This window comes from Arachis ipaensis, chromosome B10 (genome assembly GCF_000816755.2).
Source record: "Arachis ipaensis cultivar K30076 chromosome B10, Araip1.1, whole genome shotgun sequence".
In the NCBI taxonomy this organism is placed as follows: Eukaryota; Viridiplantae; Streptophyta; class Magnoliopsida; order Fabales; family Fabaceae; genus Arachis; species Arachis ipaensis.
Genome location: NC_029794.2, coordinates 83,458,918 through 83,467,707, shown reverse-complemented (window position 1 = coordinate 83,467,707; position 8,790 = coordinate 83,458,918).

Genomic DNA, 8,790 nt, shown 5'->3' with positions numbered 1-8,790 from the left:
GTTCCAAGAGCAATCATCAGTGATGGAGGAAGCCACTTCTGCAACAAACCATTAGAGGCATTGCTTCTAAAATATGGAGTCAAACACAAGGTAGCCACACCATACCATCCATAAACAAGTGGGCAAGCCGAAATATCTAACAGAGAACTCAAAAGGATCCTGGAAAAGACTGTGGGAACTTCAAGGAAGGACTGGTCGATTAAGCTAGAGGATGCTCTTTGGGCATATAGGACAGCTTTCAAAACACCAATTGGAATGTCTCCTTACCAACTAGTATACGGAAAAGCTTGCCATTTGCCACTGGAGTTGGAGCACAAGGCATACTGGGCCTTGAAACTTTTGAACTTGGACAGCAAAGCTGCTGGAGAAAGAAGGATGTTGCAAATTCAAGAGTTGTAAGAGTTCAGAGCTGAAGCTTATGGGAATGCCAAAATTTACAAAGAAAGAGCAAAGAAGAAGCATGACAGCAACATAGCCCCAAGGAAATTTGAAGAAGGACAAAAAGTATTGCTCTACAATTCTAGGCTGAAGTTATTTCCAGGGAAGCTAAAATCAAGGTGGTCTGGACCATTCCTTGTCACCAAGGTCTCCCAATATGGACAAGTAGAAATCATGGAAGAAAAGTCACAACGAACCTTCACTGTGAATGGTCAAAGACTCAAACATTACTTGGGATATTTCTTGTTATTTACTTTTCCCGCCAATTTTACATTCCGCAACTCTCATCTAAATCTTGATTCCGCTCAACTAGAACACACTTCTAATCCGAATTACTCACTCAACCAATCCTTGTGGGATTCGACCTCACTCTATTGTGAGTTTTTACTTGACGATAACCGGTGCACTTGCCGGAAGGAATTTTGCCGATCGTGCAATTTCCTAAATCGTAGCATAACAAGTTTATGCGCATCAGGTCTCTACCTTCTAACTTTGCCACTATCCACTCAAAACAGTTGTGCTCCAAATGCTCCATGCGGTGAATATCGTGCAAGATGTCTCGTAATAGATCTGAAAGAGACCGGAGAACCGGTAAAGGATTCGATGAGGTAGGTAGACTTGATGGTGGTGCTACGGATGCCTTCATCTTCGAGGGTTGATGGTCGAGATTTTTGCCAGTAAAGAATATCATAAAAATAGTAGCGTTGTAAATATAGTTTCTAAACCAACAAAAATCCCTTTCATGCAAACGTTTTGGTTGTCACAAGTAACAAACCCCTTAAAATTGATAACCGAGTATTTAACCTTGGGTCGTCTTCTTAAGGAACTACAGGGAAGTATGTTCTTATTATTGGTTATGGAGATTGTAAAATTGGGGTTTCAAGAATAAGGAACGAGTAATTTAATGACAAGTAAATTAAATGGCAATTGAAAATAGATAAATACTGTAAAGCAAACTCTTGGTAAGGTATGAGAAATTAGAGGTCCTATCCTAGCTATCCTTATCAATGATGATGATGGTTGAATCCTAATTCCACTTTGTTAACCTTTACTAAGATAAAGGAAGGTCAAGGGATTAATCGGTTTGATCTTCGTATCCTATTTATTTCCTAAGAAAAGATTGAGATTATGGAAGTTCAATTCAATTAACAAAGAAAACAATTATCAATTATGCTGTTGAATTGGATAACTCCTGAGTTACTGATTTCTTAACCAAGACCAAAAGGAGAAAAATAAATCTACTTGGAATAAAAATGTCTTCAGAGTAAAAGTAACAATAGCATGAATAAGAGTAATCAATATTAAACTGAAATACCTCAAATAACATTAATAAAAGAGTAATCTATAACATAAAAGGATTCATAAAGTAGCTTGCAAAAGTAAATAAAAGGAATATTGAACCTGATCAAAAGAGATAATCCTAAAAGTGAATAAAAATCCTAAATCTAAATCCTAATCCTAAAGAGAGAGAGAGAATCTCTCTCTAAACTAAATCTAATTCATGGAAAGTAAAAATTGGCGAGCTCTCTTTGAATGGATGCATTCCCTCACTTCATAACCTCTGGTATATGCCTTCTGGACTTGGATTTGGGCCAAAAAGGGCTTCAGAAATCGCTGGGAGCATTTTCTGCAATTTCTGGTGCGTGGCCTCTGTCATGCGTCCGCGTGGGTCACGCGGTCGCGTCATTCGGAGCTTTTCCTTGCCATGCGGTCGCGTCAGTCATGTGACCGCGTCGTATTCGTTCTGCTTAAGGCGCGCGGTCGCGTTAGTCATGCGGCCGCGTCGCTGTTGATTCGCGCTTGGCACGCGATCGCGTCGTCCATGCGATCGCGTGGATGCCAGTTTCTTTAAGGGCTCCGTTTTGTGCTTTCCTTCCATTTTTGTATATTTCCTTTACATCCTTTGAGTCATTCTTGCCTTAGAAGATCTGAAACTACTCAACACACTAATCATGGCATCGAATGGAAATAAAGGTAATTAAAATAATTAATTTAAAAACATAGGAAACATGTTTTTCACATACATCACATAATAAGGAAGGAAAAGTAAAACCATGCAATTAATATGAATAAGTGGATAAAGAGTTGAATAAATCACTCAAACTAAGCACAAAATATATCATAAAATATGGGTTTATCAACCTCCCCACACTTAAACAATAGCATGTCCTCATGCTAAATCCAAGGTAATAAGTAAGGTTAAAGTGATGGAATGTCATGCAATGCAATCTAATCTAAATGCAACTACCTAAATGAATGATGCATCATGCAATTCTACTTTTTTATTCGCTCACTTGTATATAAAGCTTGCATGTAGTTGAATTAATTCACATTCTCAAGGAGTCATATATGTATATATATAGCCAAGCCTTAGATAATCATAAAGCACTTTTACAATTGAGATGGGAGAAAAGAGCATTTTATGAACTTGCAAGACAATTAGATAATTCAAACAGAGATAAATGTTAATGAGCTATTGAACCCTCACTGAATTTGTGTTTACTCTCTAGTCACTCAGTGTTTATTGGGTCCATCACTCTATTCCTCTTTTTATTCTTCCTTTCTATAACTTTGTTCTTCATCTAACCAATCAATAATTATAGAATACAGTCATACCAAAAATCATGAGGTCTTTAATTAAGGTTGTAATGGGGCCAAGGTAAAGGTAAGGATATATGTATAAGGCTAAGTGAGCTAATAAGTGAATCCTTAATTAGACTAAGATCTCACCTAACATACATACTTAGTAAAACAAAACTTCTTTACCTATTTTTCCATATTTTTCCCACTTTTGGATGTTACATGCTCATGTTTCAACTTTTGTTCTTATTCCATGTGCATTGCTTTTATTTTTGCATTTGGGGAATTCTTTTGTATCCCCTTTATTAAATACTAAAAATTTTTTTTAATGCACATGGTAATTTAATCACTTTGATTTCTCATGAGCATGCTTCTCAAAAATTTCTTAGTTTGAGTTATTTTATTCTTTTCAACTCTTCTACCTTTTGTTTTTATCATCCATGTTCCCAATAGGTTTCCCACATTTAAACTATTCATAATTTTCTATCTTAAGCTAACCAAGGATTCAACTTGGGATTTTATTTTGTTTTTCTGCTTAAGGCTAGTAGTGTGGCTAATAGAATAAAAGGGGATTTAAAGGCTCAAGGGGGCTAACAAGGGTGATGTGAAAGGTAGGTTATTTTTAGGATAAGTGAGCTAAAATCAAATAATGGCCTCAATCACTCTTTTGGTATGTATCTATATTCTATATTCTATATTCTATAATTGGACATATAGATTAAAGCAAAGTAAAGAACATCAAAATATAAAAAAGAAGGGCGGAACACACAGGAATAAAAATTATGGTTTAAATGTAACCATACAATTAAGCTCAAAACTCACAGGCTATGTGTTCTCTAGCTCAAAAATCATTTATCACTTATGTATGTCATGCAGGTTTAGTTAAAAATTCTCATTATTCTCAATGTAAAACTTATATTGAATGGCTTTAAAGTTCTAGTGTTTCTCCTTGATGAAGTGTTGTTAACTAACATGTAATGCTATATATACAAGGTGTGGGTTGTTTTGATTATGTTAAAGTCTCTAGTTTACTTCCTTTTTCTTTTCAATCTATTCTGAGTTATCTTATGCTAAAAAGGGTAAACTATACTAATCAATCCACAATTTCTATAATTAATAAGTTAGAATTGCAACTAAGTGGCTAAAATATGAACTAAAAATGCAGAATGCAGAAATAGAGTAAAAATACATAAACAGTAGCAATGTATAAATACTTAGAAAATAAAAATAAAAATAAAGAGAAAAATACAGAAAAATATCCAAAATAAAAGAAAAAAAGAGTCTGTAGTGGTTCACCAAGATAATACGCCAGAGATGGCGACCTCCCCACACTTAAAATGAAGCATCGTCCCTGATGCTCACTCAAGCAGGGTGTGAAGGGGTGTCATCACTGGAAGGGATGGTAGCTGGTGTCTCTGTGGTGGTTGGCTGGGGGTTTGGCTGCTGTAGAGGAGGGGCTGTCTGAATGGAGATCTCAGGATCTGCAGCCTGGATCTGATGTGGGACCTCTGCCTGTGGTGTTGCCTGCTCGGTGTCTGCCTGGGGATGGGTCTCTGTCTCAGGCGCATCCGCCTCCTCCTCAGACGCCTCAGAAGGTGTGTCAGGCTCGGAGGAGATGTCGCCGGATCGTATCATCAGCTTCAGGTGCTCAGAGCATCACTTGTTGCGACGCTCCATCTGGTCAAGTCATCGAAACAAGTGGTGCACCAGATGATAGACAGGCTCTGTGGCAGGTGGAGGTGCAGTGGTGGTGGCAGGGGTAGGTGGTACAGCAGGGGAGGAAGAGGGACCGACAGATGGTGTAGCTGTATCATCAGCAGTGGCAGTCAGGAATGGAGGTCTGTAGCCCAAGGCCAGGAAGTTCCTGCTGTGCGGGATAAGCTTCTTGCACTCTGCAGCAGGTGGCCTCTCATCAGCATCCTCCCATGGCACGTCAGCTCGACGGCCCAGCTGGGTAACCAGATAAGGAAAGGGAAGAGTGCCGCGGACATGGACCCTGGCCATATAGTGCCGGATAAAGTATGGCAGGTATAGGTCCTTACCCTCCATCACACACCATAGGAGAGTGATCATAGCGGCTGGTATCTCAGTCTCGTGAGTACTCAGCATAATGTAGTTGCTGAATATCTGATGCCATAGCCGAGCCTCATCGTTCAGGTAAATCCGCTTGATCCCTTTGGGCGAGGTAGTGTTCTGACCCATGATCCAAGGAACTGACGGGTCAAGGGCAATCCGGGCCTTGACTGTATCCCAGTCAAAACGCATAAAGCGTATATCCTCTTCAGCTTTCTGATATCCATCTGTCTGATCAGTCTTAGGCAAAAGTTCCAGAACCTCTTCTATTGCCTCCTCCGTAACCAGAATCTGCTTCCCTCTGAGGTTCACTGCATCTAGGGAAGTTTTGAAGTAGTTGCAGTAGAATTCCCTAACCCAAGATGCATTAACCTCAGTCAGGGGTCTCTCCAGAAAGAACCAGCCTCTTTGTTTGATCTGATCAGAGGTGTATTGCTGGAGTTCTTCTGGGATCTTCAAAGTCCGTTCCAGGTATAGGTTCCTGGAGTTTGCAAACACCGCATACTTCAGCTCACAGTATCGATTTGCAAACTTTATTGAGTCATTGGCGGGAAGTAGCTGGTCGGCCTTCTCCTGCAGGGTAAAGGCTTTCTCCCGCAAAGAGGCATCATGCATGAGGTCGATGATAGACATGGAGGCTTCTCCTCTTTTCCATTTGCCAGTAGTGGCCTTGCCTTTTCCCTTTTTCTGGGAATCTGACATCCTGAAAAATAGAAAACCAGGATATAATAAAAATAGGAAAGCAAATAGGCAAATAATCAAAGAAAACACAAAGTGGCAAAGGAGCAATAGGATAATGAATATGAGTTAAGTAAAATGTGCATTTAGGATTGTATATGAGTGAAAAGTCTGAAAAGAAAAAATCACAATCCAAAATGTAATTGAATGCAAGTTAAATAGAAAAATTAACATCATGCCTTGGGTAGAATGTTAAAAGAAGCTGAAAGAAAAGCAATAAAAGAAGTTTTGAAAAGGTTAGGTTGGTTAGAGTTAAAATTAGTGAGTTAGTGAAAAATGGGTTAAAGTAAGAGGCATAATGAAAATAGTCCAAGTAACAAGTAATCACAGGTAGAAGCTATAGGTAACTTATATGCAAACAAGTAAAACAGTTTGATGATGATTCAAATAGAGATAAAGAAAGCAAAAATAGGAATCAAACATCAAAATTCCAGTTTAGGAACTAGGAAATCAAAGAGGATAATAATGCATGCCCTGGCATTCAGGAATGGTTTGGTTAAAGCAGAGGAAAACAGAGTTCAAGATTCCAAAATCAAAACATGAATGAAAGTAAAAAAGATTCATAAAAATTTGGGCAGCATTCCGGCTAAAATTGGATTTTTCCGGAAAATAAACAGCAATCAAACAGTTCATATGAATTAAAAAATCAAGCTGCAGTTACATATAATGAATATAAACCTGAAAATTCAGTGTAAAGAGTAGCAATATACAAGAAATACAGCATATGAATAAGATCACAGCAATAGCAGATTTACAAATTTGATAAAAGAGAAACATGAACAGTGCAAGTAAACAGACCTAAATCCACTAACCACATCCTAGGCTATCTAACAACCTAAAATCCACTACAACATCCATATCTAACTAGCCTAAACATGAACATAAACGGAAAAAATAAGAATAACTACGAATGGATGAAAGGGATTGCGTGTTGCGAAACCTGGAAGGCCGAATAATGAGAATAGGCAGAAAGGTGGCTGGTGAATCCATGTGGCCGCGTGGGGCACGCGGTCGCGTGGCTGGAGCGAAAAAGGTGGTTGACGCGATCGCGTGGGTGACGCGATCGCGCGGAGGGCAAAAAGAGTAAATGACGCGATCGCGTGGGGCATGCGATCGCGTCGCTGGAATTTGTGCTAAACGCACGAATCCAGCGTCGTTTCAGCACAACTCTCTTCTCCTTGGGGGTGTTCGTGCAATCTATGCGACGCGGTCGCGTCACTGACGCGGTCGCGTGGGATTGATTGTGTGCAAGTGACGCGATCGCATGGGGCATGCGATTGCGTGGGCCATTTTGTGCTAGACGCACAATGGCCGCACGATTCCAGCCTAACTTTCTGGACGTTGGATCCTTACGTCGATTTCCAGGTCACGCGGCCGCGTGGATGACGTGGTTGCGTGGAAAGTGTAGTTCGCCATTTGACGCGATCGCATGGATGTTGCGGTCGCATCGCGCACCCTTTTTTTTATGCAGTATGTAGAATGAAATGCTTAATGTGAATGCTATGCATGATTCCAAGTTCAATAAAATAAAAATAAAATTCAAAAACACACAAAACAAAATAAAATTAAAATTGCATAAGGAACGATCATACCATGGTGGGTTGTCTCCCACCTAGCACTTTTAGTTAATGTCCTTAAGTTGGACATTGGAAGGGCTTCCTGTTATGGTGGCTTGTGTTTAAATTCATCCAGAAATCTTCACCAATGCTTGGAATGCCAATAGCCTCCAGGGTCCCAAACTAGGCATGTAAAGCTTCTGAGCAGCTTCAAACAGATTGTCAGGCTCCCGGGGTGACGAATGTCATAATAGAATCCATGATCCCAAGCCTTGTTCTTAAATCCGCCTCTGTCTTGATCTATATTTTTCCATCTGGGCGGTTTAGAAAGTAGATTCTTCCCATAGTGACCAAACGTTTTTCGAGATCCATTCAATTGAGCTTGATACCAATCTGTGCACTTCAAGTTGAAGCGTGGAACCTTATTGAACCTTGTACACCAGCTCTGAGCATGAGCCATTTCCCTCTTACTCTTAAAGCCGCAGAGAGCTCTAAGCTGGCCATCTGTTTCAAGTAAACCATATTCAAGTGAATAAGTAAAGTTAAAGGTTAAGGATTGTACCCACTTGAAGCTTGTATTAGGCGGTAATGGCCTTGGGGTAGGTATTTCTGGTGGTTCTGTAAGTTCTTCTCCCTTGTGCTCTTTTGTGAATTCCTCCACTTCCTTGTAAGGTTCTTCAAATGCATCTGAGTCATGGTCAAAGTCTTCTATATCTTCCTCATCACTTGAGTCATAGATTGGAGGTTGAGAGAAATCTACCTCTGCATCATCTTCGTATTCAATTGGGGAAGATTCTTCGATCTCAGAGAATTCACTTGTGGATGCGAGTTCATCACTAAGAGAGCTAGACTTGTGACTATCATCATCAAGGAAATTTGTGTCCTGGGTTATTTCGTCTAGTTCTTCATAAACGACTTGCCTTGGGGATTGTGCAATATCCTCCTTTGCATCAACTATAACGTCCTTGACGGAGTTCTCCTTAGCTCTGGATTCCCATGGAGGTTCAGCATCTCCTAGATCTTTAACCAACTCTTCTTCTTGTACAATGACAGCTTCTTCTACTTGTTCTAGTATGAATTCATGCTCTGTCTTGTCCACTGGAGTTTCTAATATTTCCTTCATGCTACGCTCTTCATTAGATTGTCCACATGGGGCTGTGGTTGGTCCTTGAATGTTCGCGCATCTAGAAGCTAATTGAATTACTGCTTGCTCCAGTTGTCGAATGGTTGTTTGAAGTTTATTTACTGTTTCCCTGAGGCGAACCTCTGATTCTCGGGGTGATGGATTTGGACATGAAACATAGGGAAGTGGTGGTGCTTGGGGGTGATTGGATTGGAACTGGGGTAGGAAAGGATCATACGGTGGCGAATGGTGAAGAGAAGCTTGTGAGTGTGATGGTTCGAC